Source organism: Bos indicus, chromosome 28, assembly GCF_029378745.1.
Source record: "Bos indicus isolate NIAB-ARS_2022 breed Sahiwal x Tharparkar chromosome 28, NIAB-ARS_B.indTharparkar_mat_pri_1.0, whole genome shotgun sequence".
NCBI lineage: Eukaryota > Metazoa > Chordata > Mammalia > Artiodactyla > Bovidae > Bos > Bos indicus.
The window spans coordinates 15522539-15536226 of NC_091787.1; the positions used below are offsets into that span (position 1 = coordinate 15522539).

The 13688-nt window shown below is 44.0% G+C and overlaps 1 protein-coding gene and 1 pseudogene across 3 annotated transcripts in view; one reads left to right on the plus strand and one right to left on the minus strand.

Moving 5' to 3' along the window:
• Nucleotides 1-13453, minus strand: part of SLC16A9 (solute carrier family 16 member 9) — an 85643-nt gene extending 72190 nt beyond the window's left edge. The window contains exon 1 of one of the 3 annotated variants that reach the window (XM_019954185.2): nt 12942-13453. The gene's annotated coding sequence lies outside the window, so the exon portion shown is untranslated. The other 2 variants (XM_019954184.2, XM_070782145.1) reach the window with 2 other exon arrangements.
• LOC109553898 (zinc finger protein 322-like) lies at nt 6247-8499 on the plus strand (annotated as a pseudogene).
• Nucleotides 13454-13688: the final 235 nt, after the last annotated feature.

Here is a 13688-nt window from a genome sequence, read left to right on the forward strand (position 1 = left end):
TGGAAGGACTGATGCTGAAGCTGAAACTCCAGTACTTTGGCCACCCCATGTGAAGAGTTGACTCATTGGAAAAGACTCTGATGCTGGGAGGGATTGGGGGCAGGAGGAGAAGGGGACGAAAGAGGATGAGATGGCTGGATGGCATCACCAACTCGATGGACCTGAGTTTGAGTGAACTCCAGGAGATGGTGACGGACAGGGAGGCCTGGCGTGCTGCGATTCATGGGATCACAAAGAGTCTGACACGACTGAGCGACTGAACTGAACTAAACTGAACACTCTCTATGCATCAGACACAGTGCCAGGATTTTCAGATGTTATCTTTTTAATCTATGTAAGATAAATTAGAAAAGTATTAATAACCCTCCTTCTACCTCCAATGTCCACAGAATTTTTGCTAGATTCTACATAAGGCTCTCTCTCTCCATTTAACCCTAGGATTGATCGCCTAATGGAGGTTCATAAATGGTTCGTAAGTTTGCATTCTTTTACTTTGGGAAGTTATCTTAAACTTTTTTTAATGGATACTCTTTAACATAACTGGACATGCTAGCATCCTTCAAGGGCTTATAGTGGACAAACTAATGTCTACATGATAATAATGATAGCTTGACCATTTCAAGGACCTTTGAGAATAATACATAGAATACTGTGGTCTTCAGATCTCCTTTGGCCCTAAGTCCTAAAAGTCTTTACCAAAGACATTTCTATTTATTTCATAAAAGTCTTTTAACATTCTTGCAGCACACACACACACCAGTATCCATCATTATTCCTATGTTCCACAAGCCATTCTACATGGCTTGCGCCTCTCTTCTTCTTCTTCTTTTTTTTTTTTTTGCTGGTCTGCCTTATCATTAGCCATTAATTGTCTTTCCCTTCACTACACTGAAAATTCCTTGGGGTTAAGGGATACCATATGTTCTTTATGTTCCTTCCACATCTCTGCAAACAGTAGGCACTGAATAAATGTTTGCTGATGTTAATAGAAAAAGATATTAAGCTATATAGTTCAGGGAGCAACATAAAGTAGCTAGCGGGCTAGAGGGGTGTGGTCCAAACTCTGTAGTACATCGTTGGTCGTGAGCAGCAATGTTTAAAAAACTGAAATTCAGACTAGAATAACATCGGTTATAGTACAAATATAAGCCCTACTGCATGCTGCTAAGGGTTGAGCACTACTTTGAGAGACTTGGCTTCAGTTTACATGTGCGCCTGTGTTTGCTGGCAGGGTCAGGCTGTAAAATAAATCTCACTATGAGTCACAGTCAAAAACACTGAAAGCCCCTAGTCCAGAAGGGTCCATGTTCAACCTGGGTACCTAGTTGAGGTTAGACCACAATTAATAGCAGAGCATTAGCCATGTGAATTTAAGCAAGGTAAAAAACCTCAGTTTCTTCATCTATAAAATGAAAATAGGATAGGAAGAACTCCTTTGTCATAGAATTTTATGAGGAACATACGAAATAATCTCTATGAAATACTAGGCGTTGATACTTGGCACAGAGCAAATGTTTACCAATACTGTTACTGTTGTGGCATGTTCTAAAGGTTTTCTTAGAAAAACTTGAATGAGTACCTCCCTCCCCTTCACTTTCTCATTTCCTCATTCCTCAACTCAATGTTTCCTGGCTTCTATGCATCCAGAGAAGAAAAATGTCCTTACTGTGATGTTTAAGTGCAAAAGAAAATCAAAGATGATTATTCCTGCCCTCATGGAGATTCAAGCCAGGCATCAATGAACAGTGTGATCCAAAAATTATAAATAGGGTTTCCCAGGTGGCTCAGGGGTAAAGAAGCCACCTGCCAATGCAGGAGACACAGGTTCAATTCCTGATCTGGGAAGATCTCACATTTCATGGAGCAACTAATCCTGTGTGCCATAACTATCGAGCCTGTGCTCTAGAGCCTGGGAGCTGGAGCTACTGAAGCCCATGTGCCCTACAGTTTGCGCTCTGCAACGAGAGAAGCCACCACAGTGAGAAGCCCGAACACCACAATTAGAGAGTAGCCCTGCTGTCTGCATAGTTGCAGAGAAAAGCCCGTGCAGCAACAAGACTCAGCACAACCAAAAATATATAAATAAAATTTTTTAATTATAAAAAATTATAAATAAAAAATAAAAACTGGTTTTACAAATATGTATTTTGTTCATATGACATTTGGTATTTAGATCTTTCAATACCCAGCTAGCTACCTGATTCTTTCTATTTTCCCTAAATATTTGCAACACTTCAGCCCCAACTACCTCTGCGGGATTACCAAAACCTGGGCTCTCCAAACCACTGTCACAATTCATCCCTTAAGCCATGCTCCTCTCCTCCTGCATGCCTTAGACTCTTCACTCCCCACCAGCTGCTGGAGAGGCTGTAATCCTTTCTGAAACTCCTGCTTCAAGTTGTTCAGTTGCTCAGGCGTGTCCAATTCTTTGCAACCCCATGGACTACAGCACATCAGGCTTCCCTGTCTTTCACCATCTCCCAGAGTTTGCTCAAACTCATGTCCATTGAGTCAGTGATGCCATCCAACCATCTCGTCCTCTGTCATCCCCTTCTCCTCCTGCCTTTAATCTTTCCCAGCATCACGGTCTTTTCCAAGGAGTCAGCTCTTCACATCAGGTAGCCAAAGTATTGGAGCTTCAGTTTCAGCATCAGTCCTTCCAATGAATATTCAGGACTGATATCCTTTTTTGACTGGTTGGATCTCCTTGCAGTCCAAGGGACTTTGAAGAGTCTTCACCAATACCACAGTTCAAAAGCATCAATTCTTGACTTAGCCTAAATGTCTCCTCTTATTTGATGCCATCCAAACCCTTCAACAGTTAGTCATTCCTTCTCGAAGGTTTCACAATAATTTGGGCAATCTTGTTCTTACAACATCTATCACAATATGTTATTATTCATTAAGGTATGTAACCAACAAGATTATCCTGCATCCCTAGCACTAAGAATTGCGCTTGGCACATAGTAAAGGCTCAACAGGTCTTTATGAAATGAATGAATAAATGAATGCATAGAAAGCCTACTGACCTAAATCTCCTGTATATCAAAATGATTAACCATACAGCTTTCATTCAACAGAAAGAATTGAGTACATTTGGGAGGTATTTGTGTATTTGGAAGAAAATGAATGTATTTTGAAGAAAATGAATGTATCTGAAAGGTGTTGTGGATAAAAGGTGGATCTGGTTCCTTCCTCCAAAGGGCTTAGAGCCTGCCTCCATCATTAAACCTGAAAGGCTAGCCAAATACTTGGGTAAACATAGAATCGACTTTTTTAATTTAAAGTTGTTACCAGTATAAGATCAGATGGTATGTCTAATGATCAGACAATTACCTGATTCTTGCAGGTTTGTTTTAAATGATAAACATCCAGGATTGGCTGACAAACTCCCATAGGTGCAAGGGAGGGTCAACTCACCACTGGAGCAGGGACAAGGACAAAGTGTGGCTCACAACTGTCATTGACAGCCTTCCTCTGGTCCTCTCTGTCAGCTCAGTCACAGTAAGGTCTGTGATTTCTCTGAAAACTCCAGGCTTCTTTTACTCAGATGCTTCCTTCCTGTTGTCAGTATCTGCTCTGAGCTTTTCAGGTAGAGGCTGGCCCACCTGTTTGTAAAGCAGCTTATTAGCATAAAGCAAAGAATACATCTTAGCTCATCACATTCATGAAACTCTGCTTTAAAAATATTATATTATAGAATTTAACTGTACTGTTCCCCCAGGAATGAGTTATTCAAAAGAACTGGAGATTGGAATCACATGCAAGTCCACTACTTTTGTTCTCATTTTTATTTTGGGGGATCCATATAAATATGCTTTTAAAAAAAACCCTAAACTTCCATATTAACACATAAGAGCCAAACTCTTAACTTATTCACCTTGTTGCAATTGAAGAACATCCCCAGATTAAGAAGAGAGACAGACTACAGGGCAGACTCTTGCTCAGGTAAAGATGATGAAGATTTGTCTAAGCACTGTAAGACAAGCCTATTGGGAATTCCCTGGCGATCCAGTGGTTTGGACTTCAAGCTTCCAAGACCAGGGGTCTGGGTTCATCCCTAATCAGGGAACTAAGATCCTGCAAGCTAAGTAGCATGGCAAAAAATAAAGAAAAGAAAAAACTAAGCTTATAAATACACCTTGTCCAAGTAAAAACCAGGATCTATTTTCCAGCTGTCATTATCTTCTTACGTTTGAGTGAGAAGAAAGAACAGGAAGGAAAATATTTAGAGAAACAGCTCTGGGTCCCGGAATTAAACCAAACTAACTGTCCCTGAAAGGGATAATTAACACAAGCAATTAACTGCCGGGGCCTCTGAATTATGTCAACAGCATAGCCATCGAAAAAGGGCATTCTTTGATCTTAAAGGCCTTATAAATCTATCATGGTCCAGCACTCACCAAAGAGATCTTCCAAAGCTATCATGCTTTAGATCCGGTGAGTACTGGAATATGTGTCAGTACAGAAGAAGTGGGTTAGAGATCAGATGGACTGAGTGTAGGATCATGGAAGTCTGAAACCAGAAGAAAGCTTGGAAGTCATCTAGCAAATTAGTGGCAAAAAAGCCAAATCTGATCTCTAGAGGTGTTTTGTTTGGCCTGCTCAATTCTTATTTTCTTTTATTTTTAGCCATGTTGAATGAATTGCCAATGTTTTCCCATCAAAATCTGAATTTCTGGATTCTCTTGAAGATCTGGCAACACTGGGCTCTTGTTCTTACATAACAATTGGCTGGAACTGGGTAGCTCCGGGCCTCATGAATGGGCATGTTCTCCCCAGCTCCTTCCACTCCCTCCTCACCCTTTCACAGGACCAAGGCTGACTTGCCTTGGAGTTTCACCTGTGCTCTCCCCACTTCCCACCCTGGTCTGCTGCTCTAAGAGGCCAGTCAGCCCTGGGAGAACCTAGAGAACTTACTGCCCCTAATCTTAATAATTCCTCAATTTCCTCCTCTGTTCAAGCTGGTTTTAGAAAAGGCAGAGGAACCAGAGATCAAATTGCCAACATCTGCTGGATCATCAAAAAAGCAAGAGAGTTCCAGAAAAATATCTACTTCTGCTTTATTGACTACGCCAAAGCCTTTGACTGTGTGGATCACAATAAACTGTGGAAAATTCTGAAAGAGATGGGAATACCAGACCACCTGACCTGCCTCTTGAGAAATCTGTATGCAGGTCAGTAAGCAACAGTTAGAACTGGACATGGAACAACAGACTGGTTCCAAATAGGAAAAGGAGTTCATCAAGGCTGTATATTGTCACCCTGCTTATTTAACTTATATATGCAGAGTACATCATGAGAAATGCTGGGCTGGAGGAAGCACAAGCTGGATTCAAGATTGTTGGGAGAAATATCAATAACCTCAGATATGCAGATGACACCACCCTTTTGGCAGAAAGTGAAGAGGAACTAAAAAGCCTCTTGATGAAAGTGAAAGAGGAGAGTAAAATAGTTGGCTTAAAACTCAACATTTAGAAAACGAAGATCATGGCATCCGGTCCCATCACTTCATGGGAAATAGATGGGGAAACAGTGCAAACAGTGTCAGACTTTATTTTTTTGGGCTCCAAAATCACTGCAGATGGTGACTGCAGCCATGAAATTAAAAGACACTTACTCCTTGGAAGAAAAGTTATGACCATCCTAGATAGTATATTGAAAAGCAGAGACATTACTTTGCCAACAAAGGTCTGTCCAGTCAAGGCTATGGTTTTTCCAGTGGTCATGTATGGATGTGAGAATTGGACTGTGAAGAAGGCTGAGCACCGAAGAATTGATGCTTTTGAACTGTAGTGTTGGAGAAGACTCTTGAGAGTCCCTTGGACTGCAAGGAGATCCAACCAGTCCATTCTGAAGGAGAACAGCCCTGGGATTTCTTTGGAAGAAATGATGCTAAAGCTGAAACTCCAGTACTTTGGCCACCTCATGCGAAGAGTTGACTCATTGGAAAAGACTCTGATGCTGGGAGGGATTAAGGGCAGGAGGAGAAGGGGACGACAGAGGATTAGATGGATGGATGGCATCACCAACTCGACGAACATGAATTTGAGTGAACTCTGGGAGTTGGTGATGGACAGGGAGCCCTGGCGTGCTGCGATTCATGGGGTCACAAAGAGTCGGACACGACTGAGCGGCTGAACTGAACTGCGTCTTTGTATTTAAGGCTGTGAGATTTACTAAAGTTTTTCTCATCTCATATCCCATCTCTTCTCAAAGAGCTTACGAGTTTCTTTTGAGGCCGGCCGCTTCCCAGCCAGGCTGAAAGGGCTCGGGAAGCTAGCTGGCCTTGTTGGCCCTTAAATCGCACACTGGATGGCCTGGCCCCAGCTACCCTCGCCGAGCCGCGCAAAGAAGGATGCTCCTGGCTCTCGTCGGCCTCCCAGGAGAGGCAAGAATTGAGTATTGTTAATAACTATGGACTGGAGACCTTTTGGAGCCAAAAGGAAGACAGTCTTGAGTCTTTCTTGTTACGGGTTGTAAATACCACATAAGAAACGAGTGCATGTGATGCTGCAAACTTGTAAAGAGGAACTGCTCATGACTGAAAGGCCTAAGACAGATGTATCTTTCAAGTTCTTATCGAGAAAATGACTGTGAAGAAAATGATGGGTCAGGAAGACCAGTGGAAAACTCCCTAGGAGAGAGCCATAGAAAATGTACACTTCAGAAGAGAGATATAATCAGAGAACTCAAAAAAGGAAAATATATCATGTATGCCCTCAGAAGGGTAAAAAGATTTTTATTCATGTGCATGAGATTACTCAAATAGATGATCAGATATACGAGTGCCTTGAACGTGAGCAAAACTTTTGTGAAAACTTAGCTCTTATTATGTGTGAGAGAACCCACACTGGGGAGAAACCTTATAGATGTGATATGTGTGAGAAAACCTTTATCCAAAGCTCAGATCTTATTTCACATCAGAGGATCCACAGTTATGAGAAACCTTATAAATGTAGCAAATGTGAGAAGAGCTTTTGGCACCACTTAGCCCTTTCAGGACACCAGAGAACGCATGCAGGTAAAAAATTCTATACATGTGATATCTGTGGCAAGAATTTTGGTCAGAGCTCTGATCTGCTTGTCCACCAGTGAAGCCATACAGGCGAGAAACCATATCTGTGTAGTGAGTGTGATAAATGCTTCAGCCGAAGTACAAACCTCATAAGGCATAGAAGAACTCACACAGGTGAGAAACCGTTTAAGTGTCTGGAGTGTGAAAAAGCTTTTAGTGGGAAATCCGATCTTATTAGCCACCAGAGAACTCACACTGGTGAAAGACCCTACAAATGTAATAAGTGTGAGAAAAGTTACCGACACCGGTCAGCCTTCATTGTTCATAAAAGAGTACATACTGGGGAGAAGCCCTATAAGTGTGGTGCCTGTGAGAAATGCTTTGGCCAGAAATCAGACCTTATTGTACACCAGAGAGTCCACACAGGTGAGAAGCCGTATAAATGCTTGGAATGTATGAGAAGTTTTACCCGGAGTGCCAACCTGATCAGGCACCAGGCAACTCACACTCACACTTTTAAATGCCTTGAATATGAGAAGAGCTTCAGCTGTAGTTCAGACCTTATTGTGCATCAAAGAATTCACATGGAAGAGAAACCACATCAGTGGTCTGCATGTGACAGTGGCTTCCTCCTAGGCATGGACTTCGTTGCCCAACAGAAAATGAGAACTCAGACAGAGGAGTTGCATTATAAGTACAGTGTCTGTGATAAAACCTTTCATCAGAGCTCAGCCCTTCTTCAACATCAGACAATCCACTTCGGTGAAAAACCATATATCTGTAATGTGGCTGAGAAAGGTCTTGAGCTCAGCCCTCCCAATGTATCAGAAGCCTCACAGATGTCTTGACCAGACAAGAAGTTGTTATACCATTAAAAAAAAAAAAAAAAAAAAGATGTATTTACAATGTAAGAGAACTCATTTAAGATGGAGAACTCAAACTCAGACTTTCCTCAGAGCTCAGACTTTACTGGGGACCAGAAAATCTGCTGTTGTAGGAACTTGAGAAATGGTTTGACCAGAGAGCTGTCTTTATAGAACCGTATCAATCACTCCAGTGAGAAACCTTACAAATGCCCTGAGTTTTTGGAAAACCTCAGTCCAAGCTCATGTCTGATCACCCACAAGAGGATTTATACAGGTGGGAAACTTACAAGTTCAGTGAATGTGAGAAAGCTATCTAGCAATGCTCACCTCTCCTCATTCCAAGAGAATTCAGACCAGAGGATGATATTTTTTTAATGCCCTGTGAAACAGTGCTTCAGACAGTATGCATGCCTCATTGGACATCAGAAAGCCCCACTGGAAAGAAACCCCAACCGTTGTGAAAAAAGCCTCTTAACATAACTGTGACTTTATTACCTATCAGAGAAGCCATACAGGTGAAAATTTGTGTATTTGCCTTGAATGTGGCAAAAGCATTAAGTGGAGAGCTTTCTTGGGTTTGCAACCCACGCCACCACCCCACCCCCCCACCCCCCGACCCCCGCCAAAAAAAAAATCTGATGAAGGACCTTATGAATTCTCAGAATGAGAAAAACTTCTGTCAATGATCAGTTCTTGTACACCAGGGAACTTGTATAAGTGAAAGACCCTATAAATAACCCTAAGTCTGGGGGGAAAAAAAATCCTTGCAGGAAATCTCTACCTTATGGGGCCCCAAAGAAACTACTCTGGAGAGCATTTTGTAGACCTCTAAAGAGGTCTAACTCGATAGTGTACATTTAATAGGTATGAGAAGAACTATTCTCATAGTTAGTTGACCCCTGTAGTAGAGATGACTTTTAATGGAGTCGACATGCAAACCGTTTTGTTTAGATTCCCAGAAACGTTTTCTGGGAAGAACTAGAGCAGGTCAGAGTAGGCCTGATGGGTAACTCAGGTAAAGATGCTTTTCTTTTATCTGAACCACTGAATGATTGCTTTACTTTCAGTTTTTAAAATTTGGAACTCCAATAAAAGGAAGGACTGTAATTGAGAAAAAAAAAAAAAAAGAGTTTCTTTTGAGTGGGTCATAAAAGCACAAGATCATATAATAGTTTGAAGATGAGGCTTCCTTGGTGGCTCAGAGGTAAAGAATCTGCCTGCTAATACAGGAGACACAGGTTTGATCCCTGATCCTGGAAGATCTCACATGCTTTGGAGCAACTAAGCCCATGCGCCACAACTATTGAACCTGTACCCTAGAGCCTGGGAAGCGGAAACTACTGAAGCCCCTATTGCCCATTTTTCTGCAATAAGTAAAAAAAAAAAAAAGCCAGGACAATGAGAAGCCTGCAGCAAGAGAGTAGCCCCTGCTTGCTGCAACTAGAGAAAGCCCACGCAGCAATGAAGACCCAGCACAGCCCAAAATAGACTGATTAATTTAAGAAACAAGTTTGAAGATGCGTTAAAACACTGAAATATGGGTCATCACTGAACCTATAAAGTAAAAATAATCAGATAATGTACAGTATAGTGACTGTAACATACTGTGGTATATATTTGAAAGTCGCCAAAAGAGTAGATTTTAAAAGTTCTCATTCTGTTGTGTGTGTTAGTGTCCGACTCTTTTCAACCCCACGAATTGTAGACCACCAGGCTTCTCTGTCCATGGGATTCTCCAGGAGAGAATACTGGAATGGATTGCCGTTCCCTTCTCCAGAGGATCTTTCCGACCCAGGGATTGAACCCTGGTCTCCTGCTTTGCAGGCAGATTCTTTACCATTTGAGCTACAGGGAAATCCTCAAGTTCTCATCAGATACATAAAGAAATTAGAACTACGGTGGTGCATGTTAATTAAACTTACTGTGTCACCATTTTGCAGTATATATATATTTAGAATCATCATGTTATACACCTAAAAGTAATATTTTATATGGCAATTATATAAATTAAAAAATAAAATTAAAATGATAGAAATGAGGATGCAAAGGAAAAACAGAGAAAAACTTCTCCTACAGGTAGCAGGCCCAATTTCTAATTACTGTGAATAACAGTTAACATATATTATGCCCCTGCCCAAAGAATGGGCTATCAAGACAAACTTCCTGGGTTCAATACCTGGTTCTACCATTTACTTAGGTGAGTGACCTTATTAAAATTCTCAAGATCAAGAGATCAATGTGACTTCCCTGGTGGTCCAGTGGTTAAGACTCTGCACTTCCAATGCCAGGGGCTTCAGACTGATCCCTGGTCAGGGAACTAAGATCCCACATGCTGTGCAATGAGGCCAAAAAGAAATTCTCAGAATAAGTTTAAAATTATGTCTCCCTAGATAAAAGAAGGTATGTAGCTCACTTAATATGTCATGTTTAATAAAGATTAATAATAATTATTATTACTGTCAATAATCAAAACAGTGAACAGAAAGTGACTTTACTCTGCATACTGACCCACGAAAGTGGGGGTATTTTCCTATCCAAAGTTTTAATCAAACTAAAAGTTGTTGTATCACAAGATTGCAAATTCAGGGGAAATCATTGTTGGATTTGAATAAAGCATTGAAATCTACTTGAAAACACATTACTTTTTCACATTTATAGAAAGTAAATGCTATTAAGATCTTGTTCATTTACTTATTAGGGGAAGCTCACAAAATTGAACTTCAAGGAATAAACTACAGTGAAGGATGTTAACCCTGTTAGTATAAATACAATAATAATGTTCAGTCACACTTTAATTTCTTACCATGGCTTGTCATCTCTATAATTTAGCCCCGTTCTACCTCCCAGTCTTATCTAAAATTCCAGACTCCAGCCATTCCAAACTGCTCTGCTACCTTTGAACACACCAGACTTGCACACCTCCATGCAACATGCTTGTTCCAGCAGCCCTCCTTTGCATCAAGGAAATCCTCTTCCTTCTTCAAGTCTTAGCTCAGATGCCACACCCACCACATAACTTTCCTCATTTCTTAACCCTGAATGAACCTCTCTGCCATTCAATCATACACTATTGATGTCACTGCCATATGACTACATTTTTACTATCATGTATTATAGATATTTATAAACAGGCCTATCTTTCCCACCAGACTAAATGCTTTGAAGGCAGGGGTCATGTGTTCTTTCCTTGAACTCAGTTTTAAGTCACACTTCAAGCTCATTATCTGCAGGGAACACTCGAATGTCTACAAAGAACCTCCCAAAGAAAAGGCCAGCTAGCTCAAAATATATGCATTCCGGCCAACTTTAATTAAAATTAAAGTCATTAGGTGATACTTTCTCGTAAAGCAATAATTAAGCAAGCAAGACACTGTTTCTTTTGTACCTACCCACTGGCTTTCTATACCCAATTGCATTGTATGAAGTAAGTTCAAGTAATGACTCGCTCAAGAGAAAGACTAAAAAAATTGCAGGCTCAAAATATCAGGTGAGAAAATAAAGCTTGAAAAGCTAACTACATCTAATTGTCATTCTCTTGCTCTAGTTTTATGACCAGAACCACACCCAAAGCACCAAGCTCTGCCTTGATACAGATTCAGACACCAATCAATGCACATATCACCACCATCTTTTCAGAGTCTCAGTCAGAAACTAGAGAAGGCTTCCCAGTGTCCTGATCTACCTCTGCGTATCTTTTGTCTTTCCCTATAGACATCCCACAGAGAAAAAGGGTCCTTGTTACCCCCTCTTGCCCACACACAAAAGGGAAGAAACAGAGAAGTGTGTTCTTGGGCAGTCAGTGCTGCTACAAGTATGAGTTATTGCAAAATTGCAGGTTAAGCTATTTTATTATGTAATTTCCACTTCTAGGGCCTGAAAAGAAATACATTTCTTTCTAGCAATGACATGGATAACCCTGTTATGATCCACAAGGTATTTAAAAAGAAGGTGTGATCCTAGAAATGAATAATTGGTGCTTTCACTTCAGAATCTTGTCGGGCTTCCTCAGTCCTCTGCCTGAACCAGCCAGAACAATTTCTCACAGCTGAAACCAACTCAAATCTGATAAACTGTTAGGACATATCAAATTAACAGGATTTGCTGGGAGGAACTCACCTGCAACCTGAGCTACTATCCAGATAATTCAAGATTTAAAAAAATACATCCAAACTAACTGTGACCCAAGACACTGATCCAAAAACACAAGATATTAAATAACTTACTGTGTAAGTAGTATGTCTATTTAGTGTAAATCCTACCCTACCTCCAGGATATATTGATTGCTTTGGGCTGGATTAGACATGGCAACCTAAGAAGCATTGATCTACTTCTGATGACCAAGTTTTTAAGCGTTTATTATTTCTCTCCGAACCCTCTAGGAGCTCCTGAAGCTAGAGGTGGTTACCTAGAGTGAGCCACAGATGGAGCGTGAAACACCAGGTCCTCGCAAGTTCCGGCTCTGTGTCCAGGCGGCCGAGGCGCCCGTGCCTCCTGCGCTCGCCCGAGCTGACCCCGCGGTGCTGAAGCTGGCGCCGCGCCTGGAACCCTTGGGCGCCCCAGTGAGACCCTCCCGGGGTCATCTGCGTGCACCAGCTCCCAACCAGGGCACTTGGAGGCCTCGTGCCCCCTGGGAAACAGGGGCTCACCTGAGTCGCTTCCCCCCCAACTCCCACCCTGCTCTGCCACCAGCAGTCCCGGCGCAGATCTCTAACCCGAACTCAATCCGAGGGCACAGGACCTCCTTTCTCCCTCTCTCCCGTCCAACTCCGTGCACAATACCGCCCTCAGAGCGCTGGAGAAACTGGCCCGCTGCAGGGCAGCACCCTACCAGAGGGTTGGGAGTTGTCACGCGGTGGGCGCGAACACCCCGAAGACGCTCTCAGCTCCCCCGCACACACTCCAAACAAGAAACCGGCTCCGAGCTGCTTGGCCCCAGATGACAGCGTCGCCCCCGCCGCCTCCGGCCGCTCGGAGACCGAAGAGTTTCTCCTAGCCTCTGGGAGGCAGACGGGGGACCGCCGACCCCCGGACCCTCCCCGCGAGCTCCAGCTTTTTACCTGGGTACCGGCCGCAGTGAGCGGCGTCTCCGGGGCGCAGCACAGGGCGCACTGCCCGGGCGGGTGGTGCGGGGAGAACCGCGGCCGCCGCTCTCCCCGGCAGCTCCGGGCCTGCCGGGAGGCTATTTATCCGGGGGCTCGGCCCCGGCCCCGGCCCCTGCCGGAGTATTGGGCAATTCGTCCCGCTACAGGCTGCCCCGGGAGCCGCCGCCCTCTGCCCGCGCCGAGCCCCGCGGCAGCGGCGGCGGCGGCCACATGGAGGGAGGGAGCCGGCCCCTCCAGTGGGCTCCACCTTCTCGCCCTCCTTCTCCTTGGGAAGTTATTTCTCGTGGTTTCCCCCCGGTCTCTCTCTTTTGCGGGGCACCCTGGCCAGTCTGAACCGGTTGTGACTGAGCGGGTGGCTGGGGGAAGGAGGAGGAGGCAGAGGAGATGGAGGTGGAAAAGCGGGCGGTAGGGGCGCTGCTCTTGCTCTCGCGGCTCCCAGCCCGGCCAGTGCGGCCGGGCGGAGGGAGGGCGGTGTGGGGGCCGCGGCCCCGGCCCGGCCCGGAGCCACGGAAGCCGCGGGAGAGCTGGGCACCGCCGGCCAGGCGCCCTCTCGGTGCGCACATTCGCGCGTCCCCCGGCGCCGCTGCGCCCCCGCCGCCCACCGCGTGCTCGCGCCGGCGGGTCCGGACCGTGCGCACTTGGAGCGAGCCCGAGTGTGGAGATGAGTGCGAGTGCCCCCCGGGTCTCCCAGGCTCCTGGGCC